At 41.7% G+C, this 26626-nt stretch overlaps 1 protein-coding gene across 1 annotated transcript in view; it reads left to right on the top strand.

Annotated features, from left to right (window-relative positions):
* The window catches only part of xpr1a (xenotropic and polytropic retrovirus receptor 1a), a 67512-nt gene that overhangs the window by 6826 nt on the left and 34060 nt on the right, over positions 1-26626 (top strand). The window lies entirely within an intron of this gene.

A 26626-nucleotide genomic window follows, 5' to 3' on the forward strand; every position in this document is an offset into this window, starting at 1 on the left:
CTAACGGGCTGCCACCCTTCAGTCTCTGACTCGACCTGACTGCAGGCAATTAGTAAATCATTACCTTCTCCCTCACTATCTTAGATCACCGGCTTTAAATCATACACAGAAGGGACTAAAGTTCTGAGAAGAGAAGTTGGAAGTTTACAAAAGATAAACCTGTCCACTTACTTTTTAGTCAGCAACTACAGACACCAGCTTGGGTTAAGTTTTGAGTGGGGCTGTACTCAACATAGCAATGATAAGGAAGGCCACTGGCTATAATTAATCTTTGGCACAAGTGAAGTCTAATGAGGGGAAATATGTGAAGCATTCATTTTTATTTTAGTTACCGGTTTGTGGAAGTAAACAACTTTCTTTAGTTGCAGGGTTGATATGTGTGTGTTATGTTGTGGTGACGTGCAGCCCTGTCTGTGTGTGTCTGTGACGGGATGGTCAAAATATGGCTGCTGGAAAGTGACCTCTGCGTTGCTTGCATGACTGTGCTTCACAATGTAATGAACATGTGCGCGCTCGGCCCCTGAATGTGCATGTGTGTACTGATAGATTTTTTCAGTGTTGTTCAATATGCCCCTTCACAGAGCTGTGTCTCCCTTTGCTCAGGCAGTTCTAGCTGAAGGGGCCTGATGTGGGGAGAGAATGATGTGATTGTATCCGACTGACAAAGTTGTAACACAGCCACCGAGACTCTCTGTATGTGTGAGTCAGCCTCAGGCAGAGAGATCAGTTTCTGCTGGTTGTTGCCTCTGAACAGGTTGTTTTCACCCCTGTCTGTTTGTCTGGCTTCTAAAAAACTACCGAGCTGATTTTATTGAAACTTTAACGGGATAGATCCAAAATGTTTCTCTCTTTCTTTAACATAGCATTTTTTTTTTTTACATTTTCGTGAATTTCCAAAGAAATAATGCAGAGATCTCACTGACCATGACCATGACCAGTGATGACCGTATGTAGAGGATTGATATCTATGAGCTTGATTGAATTTAAGGGGACTGTTGGGCCTGGGCAGAGGGACGGTATGTTCTCAACTGAGATGTATGTGCCATTTCAGTTACATGTGTGTATTTGCCAGCAGAATTATGTAAAAAATTGCTGAAGGGATTTCCACAAAAGTTGGGGAATATGGTCCAAGAAAAGAAAGATGATTATATTTTGGTGTCTATCTGGACAAAGGAGCATATCCCTTAGTTTTTGTTTATATCACCTTCTTCAAAATTGCGAAATATATGTTGTTTTTTGTTTGGTTGTTTGTTTTTTTACATTTTCACATATTTCCCAGAGAATAATTAACTGATCTTGATTACAATTATGATGGGGTAGTTGGGCTTGTAATTGTATATTCTAGTTGACTTAAGTTAGACTGCAGTAGGCATGACAATTTCAGAAGTTGTAATGCAAAATGTGATTTCAGTGTGTACATGAATGCTAATGTGCTTTGTGTTAATTAGCTCTGTATGGTTTTGTTTCCTAAATATGACATTAACGTCTATACATCGTGTCTTGTTCCATGATAACGTATGAGCTGTCTCTGCTTTGAGAGGTGTCTCCAGAGGCCGTTAGCTCGACAAGGCAAACTGAACACAGATGATAAATCATTTCCTGTCTCAAACCTGGAGCTGTGCTCATGGGTCACTGGTCTGCCTCTGTCTGCTGGTGGCAAGATATTTGAGTGTGCCTTATGAATAGAGACGGGATCAGTCAATCAGTATAAAGCGTCGTCATTAATCTGGTATCGTCGTGGCGTTTCAACATTCTCCACTCAATCATGTTGATTTGTGAGCTTTTCACACTTTTGTTACACAGTTCAGAAAGTGACCAAAACACTGAACCAGACAAGTGCGAAGGAAGCAGAACCAGCCGCGGCATTTGTTGAGTTTAGAGGAGAAGAAATGCCCTTTGGTGATTCTATGGGAAAGGGGTTTGTAGCAATAATGAAAACAGCAGGCGAAGCAGAAAAACAGAATTATTGAGCCCTGTCAGGAACACACTCCTGTAGCAGAGGTTCACTGACTTTTCATAAGAGAAACTAGATTAGCGGGTGTTATGAAATTCAAGCTTTCTGCAGCAATTTCTCCTCAGTTCAACCGGCTGGATTTACACTGGGCCAGAACATTATTAGAAAAAATATGCTACACTTAAATGATGCTCTTTTACTTTAGTAGACAATGCATTTTACAAATTGCATCTCTCTCCTCTTGCCTCTTTTCCTGTTCTTTTAAATGTAAATCTGCTGTCGCATAGAAACCAGCAAATATTCACTGAACAGAAGCTGGAAAGAGTGATTGTTTCTTTAAAATGTGTCTCTGTGGTATATTTTTTAAACAGATTTTTACAGCTTGATCATTATATTTTATCTGTTCCTTCAGTTCACGACTTATAGCTATGATTGGATTCATGGCTGCGCCCCTCTGTCTCTCTCCCTCCCTCCACGTCCTGTATCATTCAACACAAAAAGCAAGGTTTTGGTATTCACAAGATGTTTCTCTCGCCTGAGGGAGACCGTTTACTGGGTTATAACTCCTCGCTCAGCCACCCTGCTGTATCTAATAGAGCTGTATAGTAGATAGACACAACACAACCCTGCACAGGCTGCACTTAAAACCCTCTGCAGAGGCCTCTACATGTATCATGGTCAGATTGTGAGAATCTCACCACATTATGGCCAAGTGCAGTAAAATAAATGTGTTCTGTTCATGGTTTGATCTCCAAATGTTGATAATGTCTCTGTTGATGCGTCGCTGTGCAAGTGTGGTTTTTATTTGCTCAATCAGCGCCTCCACAGCAGAGAGCCTCTGTGTGAACAAACCACAGAAACTACACGTGTTCAGCATCATTTCCCAACAATAATCAGTTTGCACAAGATGGATGTGCAATAATTGAAAGATCTTGTTGCAAACATACATGGACATGATGGAACCTCTGCTGCTGCACGTGACCTTTCACCCATCGTCAAGATCTTTTGTTCTTGTTCCCTCTGCGATTCTTCATTAGTCCTCGTGTAGTAATAATTAAAACAACGCCCCATCACTGTAACGTGAAGAACCAATGGAAGACAACAGAGTGAACAGCTGGTTGAGCCTCTGGTTCGCCCTGATCCAGCCATTAGAGGGAGTTATGCCACGATCCAATTCAATTAGCCTGTTGATTGTTGTAGATCCGAGCACAATGGCCCCCCGGATTATAAATACACAGCTTTAAGAGGAACGTGTGTGTGTGTGTGTGTTTGTGTCTGAATTTTTTTTAAATAACGTTAGCTGAGCTTTTACACCGCAAGTCATTCATTTGCTGTCTCATTCATTCATCCACTCATTCATTAACTGTTTCCTCCATTCTGTTGCTCCGTGAATGGCCAGTCCATTACTGTGATGGTATCTGTGTCAGACTGGGGAGAAGATGGTAGTGATGGCACCGTTTGAGTCACACTGGAGTAAGGGTGGGGCTAGTGTGTAGTAGCACACGCACACGCACACACACACACACACACACACACACACACACACACACACACACACACACACACACACACACACACACACACACACACACACACACACACACACACACACACACACACACACTCACACACACACACATTGTCCAAGGAGGGGGTTGGCTTGACCTACAGTTCAGAGAATGGATTTTCTTCTGTATCACAGGGTCTTGATATCAAAGCTGAATGAATGAGACCAAAACCCCCAAATAATATGAATAGATTCCTGTTGTGCACTGCAGTCTACATTATATTACAAAGTAAACAGTAAAGGTAAAGTAAATAGAAACCTTATTCTCCCCACTGTCTTGTGGCTTGGCCTTCAGTGGCCATATCCCTTTAGGGCTTTTCATGCTTTATGCAGTCAGATCAATAATGGCATAAAAGCTGGAGTGTGAAAAAAGCACGCTTGCACTATTTCTTTGTGCGTCACTGAGTTGCTTTACCAATTCAAATCAAAACAAGATGTTATTTGGTCTTTTTCTAAGAGCTTCATGTGACCTCTAATTTTCTTTTAATCAAGCTCAAGCAGTGAAGGGTTTGATTGTGTTGAAATGAGGAGCCTGTGAGCCCCGACCTGTCCTTTGAGAGAACAAATAAACTTCTAATCCTCTATGATGATCACATCATGCTTCAGTTGTAGCACAGCCCTTGATGTCATAATAAATATCGTCACTACAATGTCTCCTTCTACCCGCAGCCCAAAGAATGACAATCTCATTATATTGGAGACTGAAATGTATCACCGGTTATCTGCGTTTTTCTGAGTGAGAAACTGCTGAGATAGTGACGGGTGGCTATCAGGGCACCTTGTTTGAGTATGAGTAGGTTTTTGTGCTTACTATGTGGCTGCTGGACATGAAAATATTGCAATAATAGAGATAACTGCTGTGCTTGTACACATCTTGTTGCATCTGGCTCAGGGCCCAGTGAGTCCCAGGCCAGATATGTTTTTTTTTAAGTGGTCTAGACTGGAGTTGCTGAGCTGTTTTATCAGAGTGGAGAAAGAAAACACTGTAATATCTCCATAGAGCAATATGAAACCACCACTCAAAGTTGACTCAACAGTTACATGAGACAAGAGAAAACAACCGAATAGAATGAAATTGAATAGAATAGAAGATACCTCTGTGTAGGGTTCAGCCTCTTGCCCAAGGACACTTCGGCATGCAGATTGGGAAGACTGGGGACTATTGTCTCAATCGGGTTAAATTGGAATTGGCGTCCATGTAAATGTGGTCGGTGAGCCAGAACATGGAACCACAAAGCCAGATGTTAATTGTGTCATCCCAGCCTCCTGCTCTGCACCGTACCACCTGTCAGGTTTTTGTTCCTGGCCCTCCCTATTGTCCTGTCCGTTTTGGCTTCATACAGCTTTGATTGTATGTAAATTAACAGAGCAGTAAACCTGCACACCGTGGCAGCATTTTACCTGCTGTGTCAGCGTCCAACCAGGACTTAATTCATATTTTTGTTCGTGTGTGAGCTGTCGTACCTGATTTGCTTAATGGAAGCCGCGACGTGAATCACAGCCACAAATCACTTCAACTACACCTTTCAACCAGCACTTATTCTGCTATTTTCTATTGTTGTCCATGTCGCTTTGCTCACCCGCCATTTTGTCCACTGCGGTTGTTGTTGACGAACATGATGAGAGGTTAGTTGTAGGCTGTTTGTTATTCTGCTGGCGTATATGATGGAGCAGCAGCTGTTATTACTGCTGTTGGTCCCTGTTGGAATCTGTCACAGTTCACCCAGTGAGGAAAAAGCTTTCTGATGCCTGTAATTTCTTTGCTTTTCTTTTATTCTTCTTTAAAAAAATATTGATGCATAGGCTTGTTTGTTGCTTTTGGAACAAACCATCGGATCCCTCTGTTCTTAGTGGTTTATGTGTTATTGCTCAACAAACATAAATAATACGCAATTAAAATAATTATATATCCACTGTGAACAACCTTGGATACATCTCTACAGTAGATGAATAAATAAATAACCGAATACACACAGTATCTCCCCAGCTACTGGAGCTCAAGGATGCATGCATGGCACCAAGGGGGAATCGTTCAGGAAAACATATATGTCTCTGTGTGTGGTTAGAAACACAGACAGATACTGGCAGGATAGGTCAAGCAGGCATTGAGAGGATGATAGAAGAGGATGGGCGATAGATGGACAGACAGAGAGACAGGTAGACAGGCAGGAGGGCAGGACAGTTGTGTGGCAGCCAGGGTCTCCAACCAGCCTGCATTATTGATGGCCTCTTTGACAAGCTCCTGCTGCTGCCGCTTGCTTCCATGCGCTAATTGTCAGGTCTTCGTGGGGGTGGGTTTTTTCTTTTGTTCCCTAATCTTGGAGCCTGAATCAAGATATAGAGAAGGTCCAAGTTAAACCAACTCAAATGGAGCAACAATGGAACGTGATAACTTTACGGGATAATCTAATGGTTTTTTAGACCCCTAAGGTAGATATTGTCGTCATTATTGTTCCTGCTTTTTGAGAAAACATTTGTTATCGGCAAAAATGCTATGTAGCTGTATATCGATGCCTGTTGCTCTGCTCCATATCAACAGTAGAAACCCTCCCAGAAACGGGAGAGGAGAGATGCTTAGAGGCTAATTCATATTTTCCACGTCCGCCAAGGGTCCACTATGGTCCTCTTGGCGTAAATGTTGTCATCCAACCGCAAAGGTTTGCGTGGAATTCTATGCAAACATCTGCTTGCATAGAATGCATTGATTGCATTCAATGCATTCAATCAATGCTTGCATTGATTGTAGGCGTCGACTGTGCATCCTCTGGGTAAATATATCCACCATCAGGAATCGAATGGAATGTGGGATGCGTGGCACCCGCGTTTTAGTATAAATGGAGCTGTGGGTAAATACTCGCGACTGGAACGAGAACGCAACTATCAGCGGATACAGAGCCCACAAAGTATGGTCAACCCTTAAGGCTCTTTACCCAGTGGAGATTGTTAGTCCACAATAGACCACCACCACATCAAGATCGCTTATAATGATTAAATAAGAAAATGTCTTCATCACGTGCAGAATGGCTGCAGAATTTCTAATGACTCAGGTTTAGTGCCCAGAGTGGATTTAAACTGGCCTCGATTTTATAAAGCAGAGTGGAAGGGAGGCAGTTGTGCATTGGGAAATTGGTCGTTTGATGAGGCTTCTGAGGGTATTAGAGGGGAGCGGGGGGGGGTCAGGGTCAATACAAACCTAGGATCGCTTTCCCAAGGTCAGGGACTTATCGAACTGAGATAATGAACAGTGAGAAAAGGTGATGGGTAATTGGATGAGCAGCGGGATGAAGAATGATTGCCAGATGTCTTCACTGTCATGTTTGATGATATGATCGTGATGGAATGGAGAACAGAAATAAAGAAGAGGTAAGAAACCAGTGATAAATGTGTTGAATGGGATCGTCGATGACCGGCCCGGAGCCGAAAGAGAAACAGAAAGAGAGTGATCCTTCAGGCTGGAGACAAACAGACTGAGTGGGAGGTCCCTGGGCTCATCTCCAATGCATGTTGCCCTGCATTAGCACTACAGCCACCCCGCAAGAGGAAGACGAAGAGAGGAAGAGAACCTGGATAGATGAAAGTCTTCTATCTATCCATCCATTATTCATCGGTGAATTAGATCTGGCTGGATGAAGTGGAGGAGAGCAGGAAAGAGAGGGAGGAGGAGAGGGGGACAGAAGGAGAGGAGGAAAGGTACGGGTTGACGTAGAGAGGGAGGGATCTGGGCAGCCACTGTTGTGGTGCTGGGAAAAGGGGGTAAGGAGTTCAGATGTGGCTCCAGTGAAGTGGATATATTTTTAGATTTGGGGCATTTGACAGGATACTGGGAAGGATATGATTTCCACTGGTGTTTGCAGAAAGGGGCAATGGGATTTGAGGTGTGGAGAAAAGTGGGCAGAAGAAGTAAGGGCAGTTGTGAACATAACTGAAGATATGTTTGGGTTTTTTCAAGGAGCGAGGTCAAGGTGAGGTCAGTGGTGCTTAGAGGAGTCTCTTAAACATTGGTACGATGGCGTCTTAGGGTTATGAGTTCTCTAGCTAAGGACCGGCCATTAGTGTGAAGATCTCCACAAGGATCTACTCATCTCCGTGCCTCAGGAACAGCCTGCGATCTTCAAAGATAGATGGAGATCAGAGACAGTTTTTGTCATTGCTTTTCACATGCACTTCTTATTATTGTATATTCTTATCATATATTATATATATTAAATTTTTTTATGTATGTTTTTGGAGTTATCAGTTTTTACATTTGATACGCTTATCTCATTTGCTTCCCATGAAAGAAGAGATCTCAACTGGACTTTAAATAAAGAATAAATAAACAGTTCCTTAACATTACTTACACTCATAAATATAATTTCTCTAAACATGTCAGATTTCTTTTTACATTAACATCCCAGGAAACCTTGAAAAAAGACATCTCAAAAATTTTAAGGAAATGAAAAAAAATTCCCAGATCTGCACCCTGATCCAATATCATGCCCAACATTTTTTTACCAGTAGTTTTTATGTACTGCTTGTAACTAACAGATAAATAAACGAAGACATAAACCTATAGGCGGAGATGACAGACGCTGAATATTAATCCTCAATATGAACACCAATTAAGTGTCTTTGAGTCTTTACTTTAACGGGAATGTGATACTTTAGATAAACATAAAACACAGATCACGTGATCAGGCTGTTTGCCAGGTGCACAACTGGAGATCACACACAGGCAGCACCAGCAGTGATTCAACAATCTGGGGAACGGAAGGAATGTGAATGTAATGAGATCCATCTCTGTTGATTAGGAATCAGCTGTCCAGCGCTCAGGGGTTTGGTGTATTTGTTTAGCATTAGCACGGCTTCCAAACACTAATCTAACCTCTGTCGTGAGGTAAGTTATTGTTATTAATCTGCAATGAGAAGCCTAATGAAAGGATTTGGACGTCTGCCAGCAGATCAACCAGGCTTCTGCTCACATGGCATCTTATCCAGCCTGGATTCACACGAGGCCGCTCAGACAGATTCATCTGAATAGTTTTCTTTATTGACTGCATTGCTTGGCTGGAATTGTAAAGAAAAATGATCTGGATGTCATGCACACTCGTGCGTTATCTGTCGTGTAGTCAGAAATTAAAGATCAGCCGTCTGAGTAAGGGGAGGTGATGATGGATGGAGGGAGAGAAAGAGAAGAACAGAGACATGTGACCTTGCCTCTGCTGTGTGTGTTTAGATGTTTTTATCTTCCCAAGCTGCTACTCTGTGCTGCACTCACACACAGCTCACTGCAGAGAGGTGGCCCTCCCACACACATGCACGCTCGCAGACACACATACATGTGCACACACAGACACATAAGGAGGTGTGTACTACAGGGGGTGTGGGTGTGATTGTGCGCTATAGATGATGACAGCGGGGCCATATGCTAATGCATTTCTGTTTTATACTGCAAGTGCAGTACAACCAATGAAATACAATTATAACATGATAATAACTGTATTTAAATAGCACCTTACAAAGCAGCCGTTACAAAGAGGACAAATAAAAATATAATCTCATTTAAAATCGAAGACAGCTAATGTTATAATATAAAATCTCATTAAAGCAGATTAAACATTACAACATCATTTAAAAGTAATGGCAAAGAAGATGATAAAATCAACTTAAGTTATATCAAAACACAATCAAGTAAAAGATATTCACTAAAAGTATTTGTCCACTCTAATCTCTGCATTAATCACTATAAAGGGGTAATGAGAAACCGTCATTACTACACACAAGCTTAATTGTATTTCACAGAGAAAACCTATTTTCAGAGTCGTTTTTTTTATCTTAACTGATTAAATTCTGTTCTCTAAATAAGCTCTACACTACAACAGGGGAAAGAAATAATTAAAATGATATATTTGTCATTTTCTGTTGGTATCTGTATGGCCTATGGTTTATGTGGGTTTGTACTGTGTGTGTTAGTGGGTGAGTAGGGCAGAGAAGAAGACACAGTGTCCTTCACTGTGCCCGCGTGCTGCAGCGTGTCTCTGGAGAAACGGCCAACATCCTGGCTCAGATTGGCTCAGACGCCTGAAAACACGTGGAAATTGTGCCTCTCGTATATGAAGCTCATATGAGATTTTCTGATCATCTCTGTGCTGCTGTATTGACTCTCTGAGATGATAGTCAACACAATTATTACAGGCCTCAGCACTACACCTGCAGCGCGGGGATCTTCTTCAGATCCGATATCTGATGGAAGCATGTCTGTATGGCAGCAGAGAGTTTGACTTTAAATTGACTCATGCTCCCACGGGGGTCAGTGCCAGTGTGCATGATTTCATCTGTATGCCTATGTCTATGTGTGTGTGTGTGGCGGATGGGTTACAGAGGTGTTACATATTTGTGTTTGGGTTATTTTTACCTTTGGGCAAAATGAAAGTGACACACTCAGAGAAAGACAAAGACTTGGCAGTAGAGAGTCGGGGGCAGTGAGAGCTGAGGATGAAAAATACAAGGAGTGAAGGAAGCATGGAAGAAAAAGGAGAGGTGACATTGGTGGTAATTGGAGGAAAGGAAGCTAAAGCCTCAGGGAGCCTCCTCATCCAAACGTTACTATTACTACCAAAAGATGTGTGGAGAAAATAAAACTGGATTTAGAAAAAAGATGAGAGCCGAGCTGAAGCTCTTTCATTTTCTCATTCAATAAATTTGTATTCAAAGTAGATTTTTACTGCTTCCCCAAAGACGACAGCAATAACTAATCACAATTTAAGTTTAATATATCTGAGGTCAGGGGGTTATTTCTTTCAGGGGGCACAAAAATATTGTACCAGATATAATTTCTCTTCTTATTTACACTAGAACACATTCTTCTAATCCAGAGACGAGACAGAGAAGGAGAGAGAGTGAGATCAATAATTTACAGTTATTGTTCCCTCCTGGACAGCCTGTCTGTTTTTATATTAAATGATGAATTATTAACAGCGTGTGAGATTGGAAATATTGCGGATCTCCCTTTTGGTGCTGACAAGGCTTCAAAAACGGCCACTGGTCAAAAAACCCACTCTCAACCACTATTGTCTGGTTTTGTCTGCAATGGGAATGGATACATCCGGCATTTTCTCCCAGGTGAATCCTGTGGTAGACACACCGGCTCCGATGGAAACATGACATCCGGGCCTTCTTTTTGACAATAGATGCTGAAGCTCCGCCTTTTTTTTGCACAATGTTATGATGCATGTCGAACTCTGGGCATTGGCGCGTAAATAGCCATGAATATTTGTACCCTTATTGTTTAATACATCTCCAGAAAAACCTGCCGCAATTTTTTTTTTATGTGTATCATGCAAGAAGCATCGCTGGCAAGACAGCGTGGAGAGAGCGTGTTGGTGACGTAGAACGTGACTCACCGGAGGCTAACTCCTTTACTGGCAATAGGAAAGGAATCAATCGCAGTTTTTTATCGGGTTTACATAAAAAACCTGCATACAACTATTCATCTTGGTGTAAAATAGTGTTACTGGCTGCATGACAGGTAGATAGTCGAGTGAAAGGTAAATGAATGTGAGAGAATTTTATGGTTATATGATATATTAGATTACAATTAAACCGTGTTTGCTCTCTCTCTCTCTCTCTCTCTCTCTCTCTCTCTCTCTCTCTCTCTCTCTCTCTCTCTCTCACACTCAATGTCACTGAGTCACTATGTCAGGACTGTTGCTTATCATTCTTATTATTCCTCTGAACCATCCCTGCTACCATATGCTGGCCTCAGGGACTCTGCATATTTCATGTCCTCCTCAACATGTGTGTGATGTATTCACGATGTGCCTTAATAATAACCGGCACTGGTGGAGTGGACTCACCGTCGGGGTCGAGCATGTTTGGTGCCTGATGGTATGTTGGCTGACCTCCTCGCCTGTCATTTAGAGAAGTATCCTCTTGATTTACGAGCAGCCATATGAAACCCTCCTTCGTGGCTTTTCAGTAGAAACAACAGTTTGTCTCTGTTTTGCATTTCCTCCTCGGGGCAAACCGAGCAGCTTCCCCTTGACAAGTGCCATCTGATAATTAGGGCTCATAATCACCCTATTAGTATTCAGCTCAATCGAGTAGAGAAACAGCTTATTGTTCCCCTGGCTTGAGCAGCAGCCCTTTATAAGAGGATTATTGTGATTTTCTCGTTAGTGTTTTTATGTGAATCAATCGTATGTGCATTGACTTCAATTGTTGCCTTGTTAATCTCACATGCATTTGCTTTTAATGTAGCAGGCAGGAAGGGGTTGCAGGCTCGATTCATCCTCTATTAGGATGCATGGTAATGTTTGTGAAAGCCTTAAATCACCGGGGGTGGTGGTGGTGGTGGTGGGGGGGGGGGGAGTGGTGCTGTGTTTCAAAGTTGGTTTCATTGTAGGATTGAACTCTCTGCATCACTGTTACCACGGCACCAAAGAAACCGACTGGAATCACTTGAGCCTTGTTTTGTTCCTGTGACGTTCAGGACCCAAACCACAACAACCATAGAACATGTAGAGCGCAGGGCTGAGGAGTTGAATCGTAATACCGTCCTGTGCGAGAATGCTGTAACTCTTAACAACACTGACACATGGAGTAAATAGGCTGATTCCATTCTTTGCAGTAGGACAAACACTTTATTATCACAAGGCCTCCTGTAATGAGCACAATAGTATGTTTGAATGATAGCAATGAATTCGCATTATGAGGATTTTTACATTTTAAAAAGACAGAGTATTTATCCTTATATTGCCAGTGAAGTTACATTTTACTGAGTGGCGACCACTTCTTAAAACGTAAAAAACGAATATTAATAAAGGGAATAAGGGGACGAGTGTCCCCAGAACTCAGCTATCACGAGTTCTCGCTGATCACGTCTCGCGTGAATTCGCAAGTATCGTGAGATCTCGTTTTTCCTCACCACCCCTCGTCATAGTGGTGTGTTATGAGTGAATTTAAATTTTTGGTATAACTATCCCTTTAAGATCTTGCTTATTGCATTAAAGCCAATATGCAAGTTCTGGATGTCAGGCTAGTGCCAGCAGGATACTCTACAGCAATCTGCCCCTCCCACATCTTCCTCTCCCGGCACCGAAACACTCTGCTCTTACCATACATCCTCCCCATCATGTTTGCTGACTCGTCTATTGCAGGAATCTGGTGCTTGCTGGCCGGTGAGTCAGCCTTATTGATGTCTGCCAGCAGCTGACACCAGCTCTAGGCCTCAGTCTGAGAGGCGTGGCCGACCAGAGGAGCATTTAGGGATTGATTAATAACAGTGGGCTCCCACCTCTGATTTTGGCCTTATCTTGGTGTGAAGGGCGCGGCCTTTGACAGCAACTCCCCATTTCAAGATGTTTCATATTTCAATTAAAGAAATATTAAAAACAAAGGAAAAACCAGGAAATATGACAATGTGAGTCGCATTGACAATTCAATGTGTGTGTGCCTTTCTTCCAGCTTTTCATTCTAAGCACGGTGTTGTGTTGTCTTGGCGACACTTCCTCAGCGACTGTAGTGTGTATATTGTGTTTCTTTTTGTGTGTGTACAACTCAGGAAAACAACGAGTAGTTCAGATCTTCGAGGGTCAATTTATCTGCCCTGAAGAAATACAAGCCTGATGCTTGCTGCAAGGCTTTAGGAGGCTCAGTCAGTGTGGTTCATCCTCTGACACACACACATACACACAAACACACAAATACACACACACTCACACACACACACACACACACACACACACCAACACGTACACACAAACACACACACGTACAGAGATCTCTAGCTCTGATTTGGTGGTCTACCTGCACTGAGGCCAGATGAAGGGGATGAATGGGATTTCAGAGCCCAGTGCTCACTGGTGGTTGACAGACAGTGGCTGCCTCTTCTCTACGTGCTGCTCTTTAAACTCAGTTAGTATCCACCCCATGCTGCTGAGTGACTACGCACACGGTCACACACAAATGCAACTAACAGCGGCAGCCCTTCACTTTGTGCCATGTATACATATATCACGCACAGAATGCTTACAAACAAGCCCACTGCCCCGATGCTTCCCAAGCAATCACACGAAACACTTATTAGAACCCTCACATACTTAGTGCTTTCCCTCTTTTTCTGACTTTAATTTTTTTTAGATATTGTTTGCAGCGTTTCACCTTTATTTCGCCATGGAAATTTCATCTGAACTAGGGTTAGCTGAAAACATTATAGAGTTAAGTGAACTTTTCCGACCCAAAATGAGCTGTCTTAACAAGATCTGAGATTAAAAAACAAAAATACACTTGTTAGCTTTAACACTTTTAGTGATATTTTCCAGCTGAATGGGGGGAGAGAGAGTGGGGAGAGAGAGTAGGGAGAGACACACAGGGAAGGCCCAGTTCGAATCTGAACCCTACACAAGGACTCAAGTCTCCATAGGCTGGGCCCACGATAGTTCACCTGGTAGTGTGGTCGGCCAGCCTAAACATTTTCTTAATCGTTGATCCAGTTGTTTAGTGGAAGAATAGATCAGATAATGCTGAAACGTATCAATTCAAAACCACATCCGAAATGTGAAAGATTATCAATCATCCTAATTTATAATTTACCAACCGAGTGAATTATCCTAATTTGCTCATCGGTATGAATTGCCTCATGAAAACTCCAGGTTCTTCCTGCTCATGTAACTCACGTTAATGATACGACTCTCAAGCACCACAAGGTTAGTGAGCTCCTAATCAGATTGAGTCAGGAAATTGTTAATCTAATAATATCAAGTATTGTATTCCTCCCTGTCTCGATGGCAAAGGTACAGTATGACGGCTCATTCATAAATTAGAGTAACAGTGTTACAATGAAGAGACGGAAACTGAAGTTCCAAATGGAGAGGGTTGAGAGCTGAGAAATTGCATGTCCTCTTTCTTCTTAATATCTATTTTTCTCCTCTATTGCCAGTACACAATCCATTCGCATAGAATATAACAAACCGTTTACACTACATCGTATATAAATAATATGTATTTTATAATGGGTTGTGTTGTTTATAAGGTGCATTCAGGATGTCAGCTCTGTCTGACTGAGGAGTTTCCAGACACAGCTATTTGCTACGCCTTGTTTCATGTCCACTAATCTGCTAGCTCCTAAATATCTGCTGTGTTACAGAAATGTGTGTCTGTGTGTCTGTGTGTGTATGTGTGTATTAGTGTCTCAGCGTGTTTTTCTGAATATTTCTGTCTGTATATTTCAGTTCATTTTGTCCTCAAAGTGAAGCTGTTTAGTTTGACTCTTATCGAGAGGCTGCAGCTGCTGTTGTGTGAATACCACGGCTGCCTGGAGGGACTTCACACAAATGCACACAAATACACACGCGCACACGCACACACACACACACACACACACCTTGGTTTACCCATGCCGACCCGACTGAGGCATAAACCCCTGAACAAGCATGAATAATAATTTGTTGTTATATTTACCTGCAACACGATATGAGGGATTCTCCTGAGACTGGAGGAGCATCTTGTTAAATTCTCTGCTAATTGAGTTGCACACTGGAGCATATTTTATGAACATGTGCTATTTATACAGGTTTGCTACTAATCAGAGTCAATTTGTTTTATCTAGACGGGACAACTGGAAAATATATGTTATATGAATCGATTGTTAAATAAGTAATAAAAGCTTATAGCAGGTTATGGTGTGTGATATGACCAAAAAATAGAGTTCAATTCATTATATATATACGTATTCTTACATTTTATTAGTCATTCCTACTTTCTCTCATCCATGTTAATTGGGGTCGCCATTATCTTCCTTCCAACTTCCTGATACTTTGCCATATGGTGTGTTACGTGAAAAAGTCTCCTACAAAGTCTGACTCTGTAGTTTGTGGTGATATGATTCTTGTATAGGTGGCTAATGAAGTTAGCTGCATTCGAGTCTGCTGTTGACGTCTGTGTGATTTCTGACAGAAGAAAATAAAAAATAGAGACTAATATTATATATCACACAGCCCTATTACGTGTCGATACTGTTGTTTACACATGACTTTGACTGAGCCACTAACATTATCATCATCATTTGACATCCCAATGTCCGTTTGTAGCCTCTTGAGAAGAGAATGCAAAATAACCATATTGGACAATGCCTGATACATGAAGACAAATCTCAGGCAACACACTCAGCCCTGTGAGTGATGGTATATTTCAATCAGTGGTAACATCCATTCTTTCGGTGTGCTGGCTATAATGTTACCTCTCCGACCTCCTCTGTTAATGGCATGGCCACCCTGTAGGTTAATGGATACTGAATTTTGTTCACCTCTTCAGTTTGGCTCCGCTGCATCTGCTATGGTTACACTACAGTACAGGCCCGGGCTCTTATTCTGCTTTGATTAATGGCCGCAGCTTGGACTATTGACACAACACTTATCTTGTTTTTATGACTCCAGCGGCTTCTATCTATAAACCTTAGAAGCACCACACGTACAGGGTCACACATGTAGGACTGCACACAGAGACACACACATCGCTGAGGCTCGTATGTGCTCGGTTCGGTTGGAATTGCTGTTTACTCTTTGTAACTTGATAGATATTTCCAGTGCAAGGCTAATGGCTCTGAGATAAAGTGAAGCGCTCAGCTGGCCTTTCACACTCTACACCCACCACAGTGTTGCAGGGGCAGACTGCAGAGAAAAAGACAGACTAGGAATGAAAGTGAAGGTTTACATAAAATCACAAAGTACAACAACCTCAAGATGCAGCTCCAGGGATGTTAATGTTAGACCGTTGGTTAGATACTACATTCAATTCCACTAAACATATGTGTTTGAGTAAATCCTCAGTGTTTTTTTATTTCAACCAAAACCTCATTAACCTGAGGTTTCTCTCCTAAAACCTGTTCTTAAGTGACCAGCTCCATTTATTTAGTCATAACTGAACACTTTTCTTTCCAGTGCCACTCAACAGGTCAAATTGATCCCTTACTATACAAGTACAACCACTATGTACACAGGACTTTCACTTTAAAATGAAGTCATGACTTATCATGACAAAAAAGGCAGAACGGCATAGTATTACTCTTAGTTTCACATTTTAGGTAGGCAAACTTTTAAGGGCAATGTCAGAATGGCTAATGGACCGACTTAGAGAAGTAATTGTTTTATCAGTCAGATCTTTGAGGAATAATTTACTATTTTGATCATTAATTAATTGCTTCAGCACAAGATTCCAGCTTCTCAAATATAGATATTTTCTGACAGTCAACTTTTTATGCACTAATTAAACTTGTTTGAGAGAGGATTGTCCCAATTCTCTGACATATTACTGAGCAAAAGATAAATTGATAATGTCAATATAAGAAGCTTCCCTAGCTGATTTGATGCTTACTTCAGGTTAAGTGGAGCCCTTAACATTTTCTCTGGTCAGAATTTCTATATATTTATGATTATGCCTAAAACCTGCAAAACTGTAGATGTTCACATCAGCCACACTTTGCCTTTATGCAAATAACATTATAATAGATAATCCTTTATTAGCTTCTGTAGGGGTAGATGCATCAAAGGCGACAGTTAAAGTAAACGCATCACTAAAAGTAATAAATACGTAAACAAACAATATAAACACAAGGGAATATGAAAGTGGAAATCGTGCAACATGGTAGTATTGTTATAATAAGCACCTGATTTAAGTTCTAAGTGTGTTTCTGCAGATTGTTTAGAGTTGAAAGCCTGAATCAGAAGTTCTTTAAAAGCATCGGAAACAAACAGAGGTAGAGAAAGACACCGGTTGTTATTGCACATGGAGAGGAACTATGTCCATCTCTGTGCGTCGGTAATGTTTGCATTGTTAGACATCTTTGTAGCAGATCAGAGTGAGAGAGAATGAGAATGAGCAGATGAGACGTCCCTGTAGGCGCCGCTTCCTCTGTACCTGGAGGATCAAACACAGAGAGGGAACCAAACATCACAGGAACCGCCAGCCACAGTTAGGCTAACAGATTGGCTTGCCCAAACTCGTGTCTGTCAAAGTGAGGGGGGTGAAGTGGCTTTATGTGTGTGTGTTTGTGTGTGAAAGAGAGAGAGAGACAATAAGAGAAGAGAGGAGAAGAAAGGGTGAAATACAAGTATACAACCTATTACACTTACACCACATGTAACCTTTCTCCGTCTATGCCAAGGTGCCTCTGTTGGCAGGTGTATATTTCCACACACGCGTACACACACACACTCACTGATCTTGCCAGCGAGTATGCTGGGTAATAATATGCTCTAATGGAAATGTGTTTTCGTCTTGTCAGATCCAGATCGCTTTTGTCGCAGGCTGCTGAGAGTCACACTTAAATGGAAATATTCCAATATCACTTTATGTCTTTTAAAAACCAGATCAACATGTTCATCGTCGTGGTCTTTTCACTTCACAGCTCAGAGACCCTGTTTGTGTTTTCCACAGGGATAAATGATATTCGCCGCAGACGGAGGGGGAAACGGTGAAATGTAGAAAGAGGCAGAAAAACTGTCCTCTGGGTACTTGAACAATAATAATGATTTTTTTATTTTTTTTGCAAGACAAATAATTAAATTTACAGAAGCGATGATTGCTTTGTGGAGAGGCTAATGGGGAGAATAAAAGGGGAAAAGTTCACTGAATTAATTCTCTGACTTGGAGATTAGCTGTTGACATAGTTGGCCCAGAGCTGGGTTTCATAACAGCAGTATTAATCTGTAATGTCTTTATTAATCTTATGTAGATACACTGGGCCTTTGGCCATCAGGTGGGTTTTTAACCTTTCAGATCCAAAGATGGTTCCCAGGCAGTCAGGCATTCACAGAGCTGGTTGGCCTGAGATAATAGCTCCCCACTGTACGACAGCTGCTGGACATCAGTCACGATTGGCTAAGGTGGGAGTTGATGCTTGCAATTGGTTGATGGCAGTTACATACAATGCAAGCTGCTGATGCTAGCCGCCCCGGTTGCCTGGATACAGCCATCCCTCACTGTGTTGGTGGCCTTGGCAAAGTGACGGACAGCATAAGTGCCCTGCAGAGAATCTGTTGATTCCGCTGAGAATCTCTTTATGTGGAATGGATCTATATCATGCTCTGTATTATTGTATCTCTTCATCTCTCTTGTTCATCCGTTTTATCCTCCTCCTTCTTCTCTGTATGAGTGTGTGTGTTGTCTTTGCCACTGTTACTGGAACAGGCCAAACTAAATTTGTCACTACATTATGGACATATAGAAGCAAGTGACAGCAAATGTTCATCTGAGAACCTGTGTCAGGTCTTTACGTTGGTCTTTAAACTCCAAAGAAATGGTAATGTGACATTTATCATGATAATTATCTGTAGGCAACTGATATGAGATTTTTTTACCGTAATTTTGGCTGTATTGCAAACCTTCCAGGGCTTGTGTTACAGTAATGAACAACTCAGTTAGTATGAGCTCCTCATATGTGGAATGTTTTATCATTTTGTCTCTTCTGTTTGTGAAGCAGTAAGGCACAGTGGTGTTGTTGGCCCGGCACCATGTGCTTCTTTCTCAGTGCTGCCTGCTCTGGCTGTTCTCCAGACTCTAAGCGCAGCAGACCGCCTGCTAATTTGTTTCTCTTAATGAACAGACTGAGGCCTCCAGCACATTCTCCTGGACACTTAGAGTGTGGCCTTGTGTGTGTGTGTGTGTGTGTGTGTGTGTGTGTGTGTGTGTGTGTGTGTGTGTGTGTGTGTGTGTGTGTGTGTGTGTGTGTGTGTGTGTGTGTGTGTGTGTGTGTGTGTGTGTGTGTGTGTGTGTGTGTGTGTGTGTGTGTGTGTGTGTGTGTGTCTGTGTGTGTGTCTGTGTGTCTGTGTGTGTGTGTGTTGAACACCTAGAAGGTTCATCAGAGGTGGCTCATTTTCATCTCTCTTGGAGCTGGGCCATGGAATACGTCTATTCCACTAACGTCTTCTGCTGCTGAATCGTATTTCAGGCACGGTGTCACAGTGTTAATCATGTGTGCAGACACACACACAACCACGCACACAACTACATTGAGAAACATAAAACTTCTAACCTTTTCAACCTTTACTAAGAGATTACTTGGAAAAATTCCTGAATGCTAATTACATGGCAAGTTTTGTAGTAAATGATCAATTAAAATGCTATTGGATTACTTCTGGATGACTTCATGGAAACTTTAAAACATGTTCTCTTGATGTTTCACTTTGAACATCTCAAACCATTTTCGATACAAATAAAATATAAAAAATATTTAAAATAATTAGCTAATGAGCTCAGGCAATGCTACCCGAATAGTACACAGAGAGCACATATCTCTGCCAAGACAACTGCCCCCTTATGAAACCACATTTAAATTCTCTAGATCCAGATATATAGATCTGCACCAAATTATCAACATTCTTAAATATAAGTCTCCCAAATATGCCTGATTTATTTTAATCAAGATCAATCAATTATTCTGTGCAACAATCCAAGAAAAGTTTGAAAAACATAATTTTAAAGAAAGTGGAAACGCCCCAAAATCTCCCCCACTTTTTTTCATTCTGGAAAGAAATTTAACTCTGAGTGTTTTTGAAAACGAACAAAGTTTTTGCTATTATCGTATTGTAAAGACATGAGAATAACAATAATCATCAAATCACACATGTTTTCAAAAGTCAACTGGGCGGATTATAGTATGCGTGACTTCACTATGTAAACCTGAATCCCCCAGCCCTGCGTGAAATAAAAACCCAGAGCAGAGACAAGTCCACATTTGAGAATAAGAGAAAGAAAACATCATAAACAGAGAGAGAGAGAGAGAGGTTGATGCCAGAGCTCTGCTGTCATTTATCTGTGGACACAAAGTAGATTAACTCATTAAAAGTAATGTGCTCGGTGGTCAGTTGAGTGGCCGGCCGAGCAGAAACAGACGTATGGATCTGTTTATGTAGTTCTCCAAAGCTGGAGTATTTAAGGCCGACCCTAGCACTGTCCTCTAACCTCCTTTATCACCTGCTGTGAGTTGTGCACCTCTTCACCTCACAGCAGCAGAGGATGGGTGGAACCCCCCCCCCCTCTCGGTTCGCCTCTCAAGGCCGGTGACATTCTCCCGTTGTACCCTTGCCTAGTTGCCATGACAACTGTTCTCTCGCTGGGCGGAGTACCGCTCACTTTCTGCGTGATGGTGCAATAAGTGCTACAATTATGTAAATTCTGTTCAAGTGTTTTGCAGATTAAACATAGCTAGCAGAGACGCTCTCGGCCCCGATGCTTTCAGCTCTTTAGTTCTGCACCGAACAATCCTTCCTGCATTGTTACATTACGGCGCATAGCGGATTATTTGCCTTGTTCGGGATTTTTTTCTCACACGAGTCGCTGAGTAAGGACACTAATGGAAAACAATCTTTCTACGTAAATGCATAAATTAAATATTAGACATGGAATTTGATTCACACTTATTTCGTTGAGATATGGAGAGAAGCATCTAGGCACCTACACAATAAATATATACGTCCTGGTGAAGACGAGCTGTATTAAAAGTCTCTTCCCACTTGTTAGGCAAAAGGCAGTGACCACAGCTTTGTTTGTTCCATTTGGGGGTTTTCTGAGGCGCTAATGTATCTAAATCATACTGAGAAGTAGGACAAATGGAAGTGTAGAGCCCAAAGCATCAAACTGGGACTATTATTACTACTATTCCTGCTTTACTGCTTCTTCTTGATGCTAATGATGTAAGTTATCTTACCATTTGCTTCAAATTTAAAAGTTATATCTCAGGAAAATCTGAAATGTGGGCCCTGGGTAAACACAGCGTAAACTCGGCGTAAAAATGTTATGGATTGAAATAATGAAATGCATTTATGTTCAGACTAATTCACAATTTTGTCCACACTTATGAATGCTATACAATTAGTATTTTATTTTGAAGGTTTACCTGAAGTATGTCTCTCTATCTCGCTCAAGCTGTATAGACTATTACATGTCCTTTGCAGCATTTAGTCTAATTCTTTTTAGAGAGAAACATTTTTTTATTTATTTACTGATGCTCTTTATTCCCAGTCACCCTCTCTGCTTTCACGTCAACTGTTTACAACCTCACTCTGTTGTTCCCACGATCCTGTTTGCTGGGCTTAAGCTATGGCCGTCTTTTTAGAGAACGTGTTTCATTAACAACCCTGTCCCAAAGAGACCGGCTCTCAGGGGCTGAGACGTGGTTATACCCCGGCAGTGGAGCAGCAGAGTTCGTCTTTGTCTCGGGTTCCGTGTCGTTATGAGGCTTAACGTGTTTCCCCCGGAGAGCGGAGGCTTGGATTCTGGCTTGTCAATGGTCTGCAGTCCTTTTCCTTTAGCTTCTGTAGCCTCACCACTTTGTGAATCAACAACTAATGTAGCTGTGTGTCATGCACCAAGCGCCTGTGTGCACTGCATGATGGACAGCAGTAACCCAACATGACTTTCGGTGATTGAAATATCTTTGCATGTCAAGACGAAATGAGCGAATATTTCAACTACAACCGGGTCGTGATGGCAGAGATTTCACAACTCGACTCACCTGCAGAGAGAAACATTTTTACTCCAAACAATCAAAAATATATCTATATATTGGCAATAATTTGGTTTTTAGTTTGTTGATGTTAAATTTATTGAACCTCATGTGTGTAGAAGCTGTGTGAGCTACACTTGTCATTCCAGCGCTGGAGGGAACATCTCTAAAGCCTTTATCTAAAACTCTTGAAACTCATATTTATATGGAAATAACCTACAGATATATCTCTCATTGTATTGGTTTCCCCTCTTATGGATATTATGTACGAAAATAAATCTTAGATTTTTGGGTATTTTGTGGGTGGTAGCATGTTTTTTTGGGGGGCAATTGCATGTGTGTTTGTTTTGTGTGTCTGGCGGATAGAGGCTCGGTTGAATCGGCTCTTTTGAACTTCTGGGCAGTGTTGGTCTTTTGTTGTCTCTCTGTCGTTCGCCCACGCTACCTCGACACCCCTCTCACTCACCCACCATCTATCCATCCTCCCATCAACCTCCCTCTTCATCTCCCATCCTCCAACCACAGCTACAGGCTCTTTCATCTGTTTCATGAGGGGTGGAGGATGTGTGTGTGTGTGGGGGGGGGGGGGGGTCTCTGTCTGAGTGGGTGCATTCGAGTACGTGTGTGTCTGTGTGTGTTTGTGGGTTGTGTCCACATAGGTGAAAAACCGGCAGATTTCCTTCCCCACATTTGACCTTTAACCTTTAGTGTTGATGTCACTCATTGTGTGACTGGCCCATTATGTTTGCATTGGAGGTCTGAACACTGATGATGGGATGATGCTGCTGCTATTACAGGGCGTATGTAGGACTCTGCGATTTGATGATATATAATGTTGCACATTACTGGATATGCATAACTCCTACCTTTGCTTGACCATGTAAATTGGGGTCATGTTTTTGCAGAGTTAAGTTCCATTATCTCCCTCCATATGTGTGTTATGGACAAAAGCCCTCTGCAATGTCTGATTCTGGGGTTTGATTTGAGCACTGAACTGTACCTGTGTGTCTCTCCTCCATAGATTCTCTCTGAAATGTTTGACAATATTATTGTGTAGGTAATACAATATGTTTGTGGGTGTTTTGAGTCTGTTATGGGGACCGGTCTGTGGCAAAACGGGCCAAGTATGGATTTCTGGTTCAAGTTTAGACTTTTTATACCCAAACGACAGGAATAGCCCCTCTTTTAGTAGAAGCTCCTTGTTTTTTCTTGGCTGGACAGAATTCTTGTTGTATTACCCTGTTCTGTCTCATAGTCGCTCTCCTCAATGTTTGTTTTTGTTTTCTAGTGCCAGAATAAATACATAAAATCCTCCTAACATTGGCGTAAAGGGTGGGATTTGTGGCACAACAAAATGAAGAATAAAAATTATGAAACATTAGACTTATTCCTTTAAATCCTCATATCACATATACCCAGTCGATGCATGTAGATGACTCCAATCAGTTATGCCCCTGGTGCCCTTCAACCTGCCATTAGACTGACATTAGAACACTAATAGACACAATATCAGCCACAGAGGTCCCAGTTGATGAAGGTCACCATAGACAGGACACAGCGGGAGTTTGAGATGTGTCACCAAACATTTGCATTGTAAGCAGTGTTCGTTTCAAGATGGATGGTTTTAGTACTGCCGAAATTATCCACTGATAATATTTTTAATTTAGATCAATTGTGCTTAGTCCTGAGATACAAAGTCCATGTTAGTGTAAGTCATTTAGTCGACCACAGTTGACTATTTTCAATCTGGACAAAAAAATAGCATTTTAGGCAAAATTTTGCCATCTGTTTACATCTAAGATTTCACCCAACTGATTTTAGTCTTGAAAGTCGCACTTCTGCAACAGCAAGTTCATGAGAAAAAAGAAAAAACCCTTCGCTGTCAAAAAGAAAACCCTCATAAGCCCTGATATAAATCTTGTACTCCCGGAAAGTTCTGTCAGCACAACACACACTTTTTCCTCTAGGCTTGCGTTATAAATGAAGTGGGTTCAAATAAAACCTGTTTTGTAGCTGTCATGTACTTTTCCCTTCACTGCATGTTATTCCACCTTCTGCAGACATAGTGTTTAAGTGCTTATCCAGGCTCAGTCTAGTGCTGGTGTCAGTGTGTTTATATGGTGCATGGTTGTGCTGCTGATGTGAAGGAAGATTTTAGTGCACAAGAAGAGAATTGTAAAGCCCAGATATTTTTGAAAACCTCATTTTTTGGCAACATCAAATATAGAAAGATTTTGGTTAGGCTTTCATTTAAAATGTTCAAATCTGTTTGTGCTCTTTCTTCATTGTCTAGTCTAAGTCATGGACAAAAATTGTCATTGAAAAATGTACCACTGTTTGATTAATACATTTTTTGACTGACTGAAACAACAAATAAATCAAAGCATTGTGTGGTTCTACCTTTTCAAATGTGTGAATTTCCTGCATTTATATAGCTCATCAACTAATCTATTTATTTAAAAAAAAAAAAAATCAATATCGAAAATTCACAGCAGGCCTGATTGCTTTCTTGTTGGGTCCAAGAATCGACATCTATCGGTCCTTCCTTCCAGTGAATGAATGAAACTCTGCTCTTTTGCCGTCTTGCGTTTTATGGTTGTAATTAGATGTGAAATGGACCAACAGATTTCCTTGTTAAGGATTTTCCAGCGGGACAAACAGGACGTAATAGAATTCTTTAGATAGACATCCAGCTGTATCCATGGTAATCCAATGAGGCCGCAGCAGTCATTACCAGGCCCATCCTCCCAGGAATGCACCCTGGCATACATTGTACCGTACACAATAACAAACACACACACACACACACACACACACACACACACACACACACACACACACATACACACACACCCATAGCCTCATTAAGAATTGCAGAGGAGGGGCTAAACCTTCCTCCTTCATGAGCTGAACAGAGGAATAAGACGAGAGGTGGATGGAGACAGAAAGAGGTCACTTAAAAAACAAAGCACTATGGTGATTCGCTGTGATTGCAAATCAAAGGGAATGCTTTTAATTTGGGTATATGCTTAATTTCATAGGGAAAAGCTTATCCAGAGTTCAGAGGTCATTTAACAGATAAATGACAGTCCTATACACGGCTCCATCTCAGCATTGTGTCGCCCCCTCTCTCAACAGACGCCTTGTTTGTCACTCGCTCTGTTTTCTGGCCTCGATCTATCTCCTGCTGGCCCCGAGGCCAAAGTCCACTCGGCTGTAATCTTTCCTCTGTGGCCTGCCAACCCACACGGGACCTTTGCACTGTCACTGCTCCTGTTGATACTCAGGAAGCACTCCAGGAGGGTTCAGATAGTCACACGGGCAGCTGTTAAGTAGGAGATGTAAATATCTGGTGGTGTGGAGACGTAATAATATTCAGACTGAACGAGCGCTCGTGTAAAGTTCTGAGTGATTATTGCCTGAAATGTGTGTTTGCCTGAAGCAGCACTGCAGCCTGCCGAACCTGATGACTGTTTCCTTTAAAGCTGTGACACCGGAGCTGTGTATATGAACATCTGTCAGCAGGAAAATGATTATGGTGCATGACTGTGTGTGTGTGCGTTATTCTGTTAGTGTGTGTTTACATTTGCACATACAGGGATTACATGGCATTTCCCTGGAAGGGGCCTTCACAGTGCTGCTGCTTAAAACACACACAGGAACTCAGAGTATACACACGCACATGGACAATCACACAATTGATATGAAAAACATGTTTCACAATCACACAGACATCTGATAAATAAATGTATCCCAGATGTGACCCTGTGAGCTCACTGTCGCATTTCTGTGTAAAATATGAACAGTTTCTGTTCTGTCTGACCCAGTTCCCCACTCAGTCTGAACTCATCAGAACTCAACAGAAGAAACAATTTGTCAGATCCTATTTCAATAACTGTAAATTTGTTGTAATTAATTGACAGAAAGTGTTATTTGTTCATGTGGATCAGTTTCCAAAATATATAAGTAATAGTAAGTCAATAAAAGGCCGGCAATATTTATATTTATGTACTTAAAGCGACCATGCACATTAATTCACATACTTAAGTGTGAAATGCAAATGTGCCAGATTAAGCTTTGGAGGATAGTTTTCATGTGCAGGTCCTGCAGGTTGATTTAAATATTAAATCCATAAATAAAATAAAATGGACAAAGGCACATAAGAGAGGCACAAAAATTCACACAATTTGTAAGGCCTTGTTTCTAAGTTGTGTGTGTGTGTGTGTGTGTGTGTGTGTGTGTGTGTGTGTGTGTGTGTGTGTGTGTGTGTGTGTGTGTGTGTGTGTGTGTGTGTGTGTGTGTGTGTGTGTGTGTGTGTGTGTGTGTGTGTGTGTGTGTGTGTGTGTGTGTTAGTTTAGTGCTATAACTATTGTGTTAGTCCAGCTCTGTCACCCTGCAGCTCCACCAGCAGCAGGGTTGGTACCTGTAGATCCAACATGGCCCCTGCTGCCACATCCATCATCATGAAGGTGTTTGTGTTGCACACAGCTCTGCTCTGTGGCATTTTAGGGTCCTTGAAGGACAGTTAAATCCTGGTGTAATGAATAGCCCATCAGTTGGACTGGGGCTCCTCGTCACCACAAGGACCCTCCCTGTCACATCCATCATCGGCTGGGGGTGCTGC

The sequence above is a fragment of the Pleuronectes platessa genome, chromosome 9, assembly GCF_947347685.1.
Source record: "Pleuronectes platessa chromosome 9, fPlePla1.1, whole genome shotgun sequence".
NCBI classification, from domain to species: Eukaryota; Metazoa; Chordata; class Actinopteri; order Pleuronectiformes; family Pleuronectidae; genus Pleuronectes; species Pleuronectes platessa.